We start from the raw sequence: 10,767 nt of genomic DNA on the forward strand, positions 1-10,767 counted from the left end.
GATCACAGTTAAAAACAGAAGTGGGTTCCGAAGCATATTCTTTGACAATGCTCTTCCTGTCCGTTTCCAACCCTAGGAGTGACAGGAGGCCATTGCTTTGGTTAAGTCCACTTTACGATTCATATCCGGAACCGAATACTAAACGCACACGTCACACAATCGCACCGAGCTAGAGGGAAGCTTCCACGCTGAAGAAGGCTTCAGTCATTTCTCCTGCTTAATGACAGACCGCCCCCAAGCGCACAGAGACACACACGCAAAAAAAAAAAAAAAACCCACATATGCATGGAAAGATTAATACAAGACCTTGATGTGGGATGTGACACTAACAGGGAAACGCAAAATCAAAGTCTTCCCGGAGTGGTGGTAATATATGGGAGCCAGTTGACGCATCTTCTAGTCTCTTCCAGCCCTTCCTGTGACAACCACTAAACAACAGAGGAGCAAGCAGAAAAGAAAGCGTTTTTAATCCATAAACCACAGTAATTCCCAGAGCTCGAAATGCATAAACCACATGCGTTCCAGTAAACAGACAGTCAAACAGAAGGCAGGGAAAGGGGGTGGGGGGAAACACCGGACACACTTTTCATTGATTTTGGTTTTGAAAAGTTATTTACCTAAATGTCTGTTAGGATGATGACTGTTAACTCAGACAGGCAGCTTACCCTTCCTCCCAGATGTTAGCACTCATCTGCCAGATGTTTGGCCCTGCGTGGGGTTGTTTCCCGGCCAGGCGGACTGTCTCTGACTCGGCCCCGGCCACTGGCTCGTGCCATTCGCATTCTCCCAAACCTCAGGCCCCCTCGGGACACCTGCTTTCCTCCTCTGTCTGGCAGAAGACACAAAGACGGACGGCTCCCATCTGGAAGAAAAAGATTATATTAACATTTCTCTGCGGTTTCTACCTAAGACTGTTCCGCTCATTGTTTGCGATAACACACTGGAGTTCAACAGCCTGATCCACAATGTGACTCCAGGAAATTCTGGCTTTATAAACTGTATAAAGTTCAAACATAACTATATATTTCGACACGATTCTTATGATTAGCACTGAATTGCTTGGATTAGAAAAAATATGCCTAAATCTATTGTTTAATCTTATAAATTCTGGGAAATCTATAATGGTAAACACACACAAGTCAAGAAAATCACTTGACTTTATTCTGCATTATTGTATTGTGCTCATTACATTAGTACACTGTGTTATTGCATTAGCGCTGTATTTGGTACTATTGGAATACACTGTGCCGGTCTATTAAAATGTTAATAATGTGCAATTTTTTTTCTCGGAATTTCACTTATGGTTTAATGTTAAAAGTCAAAGACGTTTTTGTCCTTTGGGTTAGTTGTTTAGGCGGAACACCTGGGAAACACCGACTTAATTAAGCTGCGGATCAAATTATTCAAGCAGCATAATATATGTTTCAGAGACACATCTTGCCAGGTGTTCTGTGAATTTATGCAAACAAAAAGCCTTATGGCAAGGACAAGTTGCTTTGTGCAATATAATGGCGTTTTTCCTTCAGATCTGCAAATGAAACACAGCATCCCACTGCGAAGCGGTTGCACATGTTAACTTATCTGTATCGGTACAGTAAGTTTCAAGGTTATAAGCAAAGTGAATATAGGGGAAAACATTTAACATTATTTATTAACCTTTGTAGAGAATACACTTCCTTGTTGCCCCAAGGGCAAAGTTACTGTGTAGGAGATTTTTTTATGGATTCAAACCCATACGATGCTAGCAATCACAACGCACAGCTATGCATATGTAAGATATGGTAATACGCTCTGACTATGGTGGGACTGAATAATGAATTTGACAGCTAGAAGAAAGATGAATGGATTTACTAGCTCTGCTTTTGGAAAATAACTGCTCGCTGTGGGCCAGCGCACAGCATACCTGAAAACAACTGGACGGGGAGTGCTGCGGTGCGTTCCGCCATGGGGAAACATCACAGCATCCGGTAGCTTATACTAGTGGGATAAAACTTCAGAACTTCACCGTCGTTATCATTAACACATTTCCATCGATTATCACTCATTGCTTGTCCAGTTCAAAGCGTCAGCGGTCTGGAAGTGGTGCGAGGCAGAGCACGGCAAGGACAGGGCAGCAGTCCATCGCAGGGCAGTGACACACTCATTCACTCATGAATGCACACATATACACACAAAGGGCAATTTAGGGTCACCGGTTCACCTGTTACACTGTTGGCAATGGGTAACGCTCGTGCCTCGAATCCAGCGGAGCACGTGTGCAATTCGCTCGGTCTCCCCATGTCGACAACCCGAAGACGTTGGTGGAAGAAAGCAACGATAAACCACTCCTATACCCGCTCTTAAAATGAAAATGATGCAAGTGGTCACTAGGAGTCGAACTTGACTCCTCTGACAGTGCAACCTAAGGGAAACCACACGCTCTGCACGAACTGAGCCAGACTAGAAACCACAGCCCAGAAGCACCACCACAGCACCCTCCGTGGAAAATGCGTCCTTTCGTTAACTTAATAAACCATCTCCCAGTTTAGGAAAACAATTGCTGCACAAATGCAAAAGAAAAAAGCTTCGCCTTCTGTTATAAACCTTCTACATGCTTTATGAGCGTGAAACAGATTCAATAGGATGTTAAAAATGACGAGCCCTACTTAAGGATTAAGATTTCTTCCCGGGGGGGAGGTTTGTTGTTCATTCATCACTAGGGATTGTATCTGTGTTCAGCCTGCCTCGCACCCACACACAGTCTGCCATTCCCCACCCTGCAGTGCTTCCCGTCCAAACATGTCATCGAGGCAAGTAAACGCGAAGAAGCAGCACCCTCCTCTGCCTTACAAGAACACACCTGGGGGGCACATGCTCACCTGTAACCCAATGCCTTCAACTGGTGCTCCTCCATGAAGCGTGGAGGACGAGCGGCCAGTTGTTCCAGAACCCTGTTTAGGTTGGGGGGGGGGGATAAGGAGAAACAGGTTTAGGGAAATTGGGGTCCTTGGTGTTTTTTCAGTGCTGACAAGTTCTGTGAAATTCTGGACCCAGAAACAAAAAAGGGTCTCTTTCATCTCGCTGCCATCAGAGTAAAATTCTGGATCTCATAAAGAGAGTTGGAACTTCTATCTTCTCCTGGCTTCCAGCTGTGTCTTAATGGGCCTTTCTCCCCCAAAATGCTCCGCAACCTCCTCTTTACATCGCTAATGACCCGCTGCTCCAAAAGTTGATTTTAAGCTCACGTCAGTATATACAGTAAGCGCATATCTAGATGACAGGATCATTGCTAACGTTTAAGATACGGGGAAATATTTTAACAAGGCGATAGTCGCTTATTAGCTTTAAGCGTGACAAATTGCGCTTGCAGCGAATTGTCTAATGTACCCTGGCAGGGATCGGATCGTTCACGTAAGCGTATCAGTGTAAAGTGATCTCTTTGAGCGACACTATGGATCGCTGTGCCTAGGCAGGACTCTTTGTGAAAAATGTAAATGTATCACATTCCTTCTTCAGTGTTTAGTCTGGTTACATCGCGGAATTCCTTCTGCCCACCGAGCACAACCGGACTGGTCCGACATCTGCTGCTGTTATTAAGAACGCGGTAGCAGCTTTTGTCGCTGTCATCTCAGAAAGCAGCCATTTCGTGGTTTTTTTGGCACGTGACACTTCAGCGTAAAAACATTTTCCCTGCCTTGAGGGAATTCTTCCTGTCTGCCGTGGAGATGATGCAACCGGAGCACAAGGGCTCGGTGTGTTTCTTGTGCTTGAACAAAAAGCCCGTCCATCCCGACAGCCCTTCTTCCCGTTCCTTGCGCGCGAGGCCTCCGTCGGTGCACGCTATACCTGCTGCGGCAATCCACGATGGCGCTCACATGAGTCGGTCATCTCGCCCGGGTTCGAGCCTCAAGGGTTCCCTCCCTGGGAAGCAGCGCTGCTGCCCTCTTTGACTCCCTCTGCAGCTTGCATCCTTCCTGGCCTCTCCAGCGAGCCGGTTTCTCTGCTGTGGAGCGTGGAAGGGGCCCTCCCTGGTTTATGCTTGCCTGCGGTTGACAGGAGCGACCGCAGTGGCGCGTCGGGGGTGCTGTGGGCTAACGGAAGAAGCTGAGCTCCGGTAATTCCCCTTGGCGGTACAGCCCAGGTTGGAGAAGCAGCTGTTTCTGGATGCCATGTGTTCCCCTTTGTGGCAGAAAAGCAGTGCAAACAGGAGGAGCGCTGGGATCAGCTTAAAGCTCTCCGAAGAACCTCAGCTGTTGCCTATTTAAGCAAATTACGGAAACGTTTTTTAGTAGCTTAAAAAGGTGTCAGCAGAATGCAGTTTCTTGAAAGCATAAATGCAGAAGCAACTGGTGGTAAAAAAAAAGTGAAGCCGTGAGCAGGGAGTCCCAGGAACGACCCTCACGTACGGTCAGCTGTGCAAAAACTTTGTGCTGCGGTCCTCTCACGCCGCAGCGGTATAAACGCATTCACGCATCTGCGGTCATACCGTGCGAGCAGCTGAAGTCTTTAGTGTGATGCGAGGTTGGTTTTTGGATAAGCTGAGCCATCGCAATCAAGGCAGATTGTGTTTGCTCATAATCGTGCCACAACATAACACCATCATCTGAGCATAACCCCCAATTCCTGCGACCCTGAAGAGACTGGTCCCCACGACCATCGCGTAGTTCTACGGGCCGCTTAGGTTCTCCAGCAGCTTAGAGTGGGGTCTGAATAGCAGACAGTAGGATTTGAGGAACATGTAGAGGGACACAGCAGCCAGTAGGGGATCCTAAAGGGTTACAATGAGAGGGAAAGCTGTTTACTGTGTGTGCGGGGAGGACGTACTGCTGTGGGCCGCTGTTCCCCCAGAGATCTTCAGAACCCAGTTCTGGATTTGAGTCCAGACATGCTTCTCACAGGCAACGTTAAGCAAGAGAGACAGGAAAAGGGAAAAGACCTTCCACCAAAATGACTTTTACCCTTTCCAAAGTAAAGTCGGATTCTTGCTTAATAAGACCACGGTATAAGAAGAAGCAAATAGCAGCGATAATAGAAAACATGAAGGTGTGAGGAATGTAGTAAGTAAAAATACACAGAGGAAGCGCAGACAAACTGGTGTTAAAAGAAGCTGACGTCAGGAAATTCAGACCTTTTCCTAATGAGAAATAACTCCTCGGAGGACGCGCTGAAGTGAAATGATGAGATGATTTTGAGAAGAGCGGCGAAAGTCAGCTTCCACCTGATCCTTGCGAAACGGAGACTGTGTGCATCCCAGATGTGGCGTAATGCAGTATTCTGAATACATGTGGTATATTACATTCCCAGTGGTGATGAATGTTCCATCTGTATTCTTCAGTGCGGTGCTCTTCGCAGCGTCTCAATTCTTCAGTTTCCAGAAAATCCATATACAATTAAGCACAGATCAAAAGCAGACTCGCATTCATGTTTCTTCTCAGCATCTTACAGTGACCATCTGGCTGACTCCTGAAAGGCACATTTGCCAAATCAAGAACAAACTATCTGTCTAATTATCTGAGGACGGTGTATTTGTAAAGTCATTTGCATAGAATCTGAAGCCATATTTAAAGCAGGAAACACCTCTAGATATCTCACACACACACACAGTTTGAATTCGCGACAAACCAGAGCCTAACCCGGCAACACAGGGCGCAAGGCTGGAGGGGGAGGGGACACACCCAGGATGGGACGCCAGTCCATTGCAAGCGGGACTCGAACCCCAGACCGACCAGAGAGCAGCCACAGGGCAAACCCGCTGCCCCTATGCCCCCCCTCTAGATAACACACACACACACACACACACACACACACACACACTATCTGAACCGCTTGTCCCATACGGGGTCGCGGAGAGCCGGAGCCGAACCCGGCAACACAGGGCGTAAGGCTGGAGGGGGAGGAGACACACCCAGGACGGGATGCCAGTCCATCGCAAGGCACCCCAAGAGGAACTCGAACCCCAGACCCACCGGAGAGCAGGACCCGGTCCAACCCACTGCACCACCGCACCCCCCCTCTAGATATCAGTCATGTCCAATTCATATTTCAGTTCAGTTCAGCAATCACTAGTGGTTATTCCTGGGTTCAGCGTTATAACTAGATGGATATTACAGTGGATAACCGGTAGTTATTAGCTTACATCACAAATCCTGAGTGGGGTCTAACGGAACATGTTCAAGTACATTTTAAAACAGACGTCATCCTTCTAAGAAACTTCTTGCAGCACAGTCATTATCAGCAGACATTCATGAAATGGGGATCCGACGCCCCGTCTCACGTGTGTATTATAAAGGATCGATCTTCCAAAAGATTGAGCGGCCTTAAGTCCGTGTCTCCCACAAGAGTCAGACAATAGGAGGATAATAACTGGCCTGGAGATTTGCTCTATCAATAATAACATGACGCAGCACACCTAAAGACAGGAGGACAATCTCTTGTCTCCTCATCGATTACACATGAGAATGGCTGTTCATCATTAGTGCTGTTCAAAAGGGCCTGATCAATATACAGAGGCATACACAGACAAGAACACACACATAGAGGTTAGGGAGCAATAAATAGACAGAGATTACATGTAGCCAGGCTCTCCTGCTGCCTCAGCACACCTTGAACATACCATCTGAGCTGTGCAAAAAACACACACACACACACACTCATACAGATGCGCTACACTTTTGAGGAAAACGTTGCAGCAGAACAGTACAAGTCTTTCATTGTGCAGCACTAAGATGATGGATTTGTTGTTTTCTCTAAGTAATATTGCATTCAGCTCATTGTGGTTTTTGGCTACCGATTCATAGCAATGTTTAGCACTAGAATGGGGAAAATTGGCAGTGTTCATTCCATATTAACAACATTTTTCATTCATTGTTATGAACGAAAAAGCCTCTCGTTATTTTGTTGAACTATTACACAAACATGTTGGACATAACTGTACATTTCCTTGTTTTATTTTAAAAGAATTATATATATATTGCTTAATGTGGCAGTCAGTCATGCTATAACTGCACATTTTACAAATTGTATATGTACCTGGTTTTTATTATAAGGGATCTTGTTATGTGGGAGATGGGTGTATTTATAGTAGGGTACATGAGCTGTTTAACACTGCTTTCTTCTCCTCATGTCTTTCTACTGAGGGAGGAAACCCACGAGAAGACTGGGAGAACAGGCAAACTCCTCATAGACTGAGCTGGACCGAATCCAGAGATGTACATCTCCCAGAACAATAGAAAAAGTATATTACACCAACAGATGGAGAGATCTAGATACAAACACATGGTCCGTGAGTACAGTCAATTTGTCACATACCGCAGAATAAACCAGTGTACACTACTCGAGTCACTGGATATAGGCTTTTTCTAAATAGATAACAAGCACACATTTATCGAGCACTTAGAAGATCATGGGAGAAGTGAGTCTGAAAGAGGTGAGTTTTGAAACTCTTCTTAAACGTATAGAGAGATTCAGCAGTTCTGAGTGAGAAGGGGAGGTCATTCCACTACATTGGGCCCAGAACCGAAAACCTTTGTGCCTTTGATTTCGGACCTCTTGTGCGTCGAATGAAGTGGGAGGAGGTGGAAGAGCGTAGTAGTCCGGCTGGAGCGTGGCGAGCCGTCAGGCTTTGTAGGTATATAACCCTCTGTAGCACCACGTTGCTTATACACACCTACATAGATACTGCATATACATAAAAACTGAAAATATATACATAATTGTACATATGTATAACTGTCTTCAGAACTGATAACTCTTCCATAGACCATCGTCATATTTTGATATATATATATATAGCCTTGTGTTGATTGACAGCTGTGAAAAAGAATAGAAATCAATAGCAATTCTAATTTTAACTGTATACCTACACATAACTGTACACTTAGCATGTGACAGACTGTTTTCGGGCAACATCAGTTTTTTTGTTGTTTTTTTTTTCTTATTCAGAAAATGCTATTTAATTCATGTAATGCCAGCTCTGCACTATTCATAGACCTCCCACCCAAATCAAATCGATAAACCAGATATCAATGTGACAGTGAAGGGTGTGCCTTCAAATTTGTGACATAAACCCCTTCGATATTTACATTCTAGTTAATCACTAAATATATTTACAATTTCGAAAACGTCCAATAACATATCAGATTCGAGGATAAATGGAATGAAAATGACGCATGCGTAAGAACGGGATTTATTCCCTTACTCCAGTCTTGGTGTAAATGTAGTTAAGTTTGAAATCAGCTTTAAAATTAAATGCGATTATTCATTCGACTATGTCCTTTTGAGCGTAACAAATCGCCTACGAGAAAGAAATGTTTTGAAAATATCCCAGGAAAAAATGAGCTACACTGGATTTTCAGTCAGAACCCTTATCATTGAAATGTTCATTTGCCTTGCTGAGAGTACAGATTATATCTTTTCAGAATAGAAAAAAATGTATTAGTCTGGTAGAATTACCCAGAGCCTTAAAAACATTGATAAATTGCCAGTTCTACATTCCTGCAGAGACTCAAATGGTGGGACGCCTACGGCACTTTTCGCTTTAGAAGATAAACGGGAGGCAGTTGCAGCTCCATTGGACTTTTCCGCCAATCAAACAAACCTGAACACTTGCGTCTGATCGCCATTCAGGTGGTGTTCCGGTATCTGGGGAAAAGGAAGCTGTTACCTGTGGACCACAGAGAACAGAGGGAGCATTGGCTGTATACAATATACAGGCCCGTTACAGTAAACGAAAATTCTCCCAGACTTGCATTATTATTATTATTAAATCATTGCTTAGCTCCAAAGTGACTTACTGTCTTTTACCCACTTATAGTGCTGGGAATTTTTTTACTTGTGCGGTTCAGGATACGTACTCCATCAATGGTACTACAGCAGTTGGGGGAAGCGGAGTTTAGACCAACAACCTTCAGGTTACAGCACCATGTCCCTAATCATAACACTACATAATACAAAGCAGGTTACTTAGGGTTCTTTTGAACTTTATTCATGTGAGACAAGCGGACACTTTCCCCCAAAGCAACTTACAGCGTTGAGCTTCCTACAGTTACTTACCCATTTATACATCAGGGGTTTCAGGGTAAATATCTTGCTCCAGGGTGTTACAGCTGGAGGTGGGATTTGAACCTACAACCTTCAGGTCCAAAGGCAGCAGGGCTAACCACTACAGTAGCAGATGCACCAAGGTTATTAAGAACTTTCGCTATAGTCTTCTTTACAACATTCCGCAGTTGGCTTGCAGACCCAGAACTTCATAGGCAGAGAATGCAGACGTGCTGATGGAATCATTCTCTCCTTATTTCGCTGATTATGAACAGATGAGCGAGACCTTGTTACAGCCATAACCCATTGGAAGGGACAAGGTCGCCCTCTGGCGGCCAAACGTTTTTGTGCTCGTACATTTTTCAGTGCTGAGCCTGAAGCCCGTTTCCTTATTAACCCTTATTTGGCCGATTCTTTTGTCCCAGTTCATCTCCAACGCTAAATAACTTTAAAATAGTGCCCCTTCTGTATCACTTTAGCACAAATACACCGATCAAATGTAATGGGGTAGAAGTGGGATTCAAACCTAGAATCCACATTCTTTTACTTAGAATATTAAAACTTTTTTGGTGCATCGCCCTGAGTGTGTTGAGAAATCTGACACAGCTGTTCTTTTGGATGTCCACATATTCATAAGAAATCACAGGAAATTGATCTCAGGAGACATACAGCCTGCGTATTCCCACTGACTTAAAAATAAGACAAAAATCACATCTACTTCACCCACAAATTACACTCACGGCCATAACTATAAAATATCTTTATTATGCACTTTTATATGGTATGGACTGTATCACTTAAAAAGACAAGTGACCTTTTTATATATTCTGCGTTAAAAACAAATGAAAACAAAAAAAAAAAAAGACTTTTTAAAGAAATACAAAAAAATGTATTGGTTCATTTTATATACAAAGGCAGCAAGCCAGTGATAAAACAACAATTAACTGAAAGATAAATAACCTTACAGTATGTACAGATTTTCTGGAGCTTACTCAGCACTCAGCTCTATTCATCCCTTCTTACTGCTCCACAGTTCTGTCAACCTGCTCTTGTTTCACCTTCCTCCACTGATCCATCTTTCTTCATGCTGCTAAACTCATTGCCGGTCATGTCCGACTACAGGCACGGGTGCCAGAAGTGCAACAAAATCAAAAAGGTATTTAACATTAAACATGATGTTTTGCCTGGAAAGATGTCACAATAGGACAGAACCAGAGGCAGAAGCAGAAAGGCACACGAGCTGGAATGAAATTGGGCAGGATCTGGAACGCGGCGACTGGAATAGTGACGATGGAATGAAATATCGTGGGCTGGGGGACTGGTGGATCGGACACGACTGTCGGTGACATTCCAGCAGTCGGCAGCAGAGCACATCTCCATGGTGTCACATAACATCGCACGAAATGAGAAAAGAACGGTTTAAACAAACAGTCAAATACCAGTACTGAATCAAGATGGACCATCACATCCAGGTCACCCCCTTACAGTCCACTCTGTACTCTTGTAAACATGGTAAAGTAGAATTATAAAAAGGCTGTAAAAGTGTGTTGCTGAAGGGTGGTACTGTACTCTATTCTGAGTAGTTTACAACTTCAGTGTGCTTGAACCGCGCCCGACTGAGTGGGTGTGACGCCCAGGAGCGGCATCGCAGACGATCACACCTTTCATCCCGCAGGACCCAGCATGTACCCACACACAGCTCAAAGCAGGAAACCGAAACAGCCTTTAAGACCATCAGGAAGTTACATC

Source organism: Scleropages formosus, chromosome 17 (assembly GCF_900964775.1).
Source record: "Scleropages formosus chromosome 17, fSclFor1.1, whole genome shotgun sequence".
Lineage (NCBI taxonomy): Eukaryota > Metazoa > Chordata > Actinopteri > Osteoglossiformes > Osteoglossidae > Scleropages > Scleropages formosus.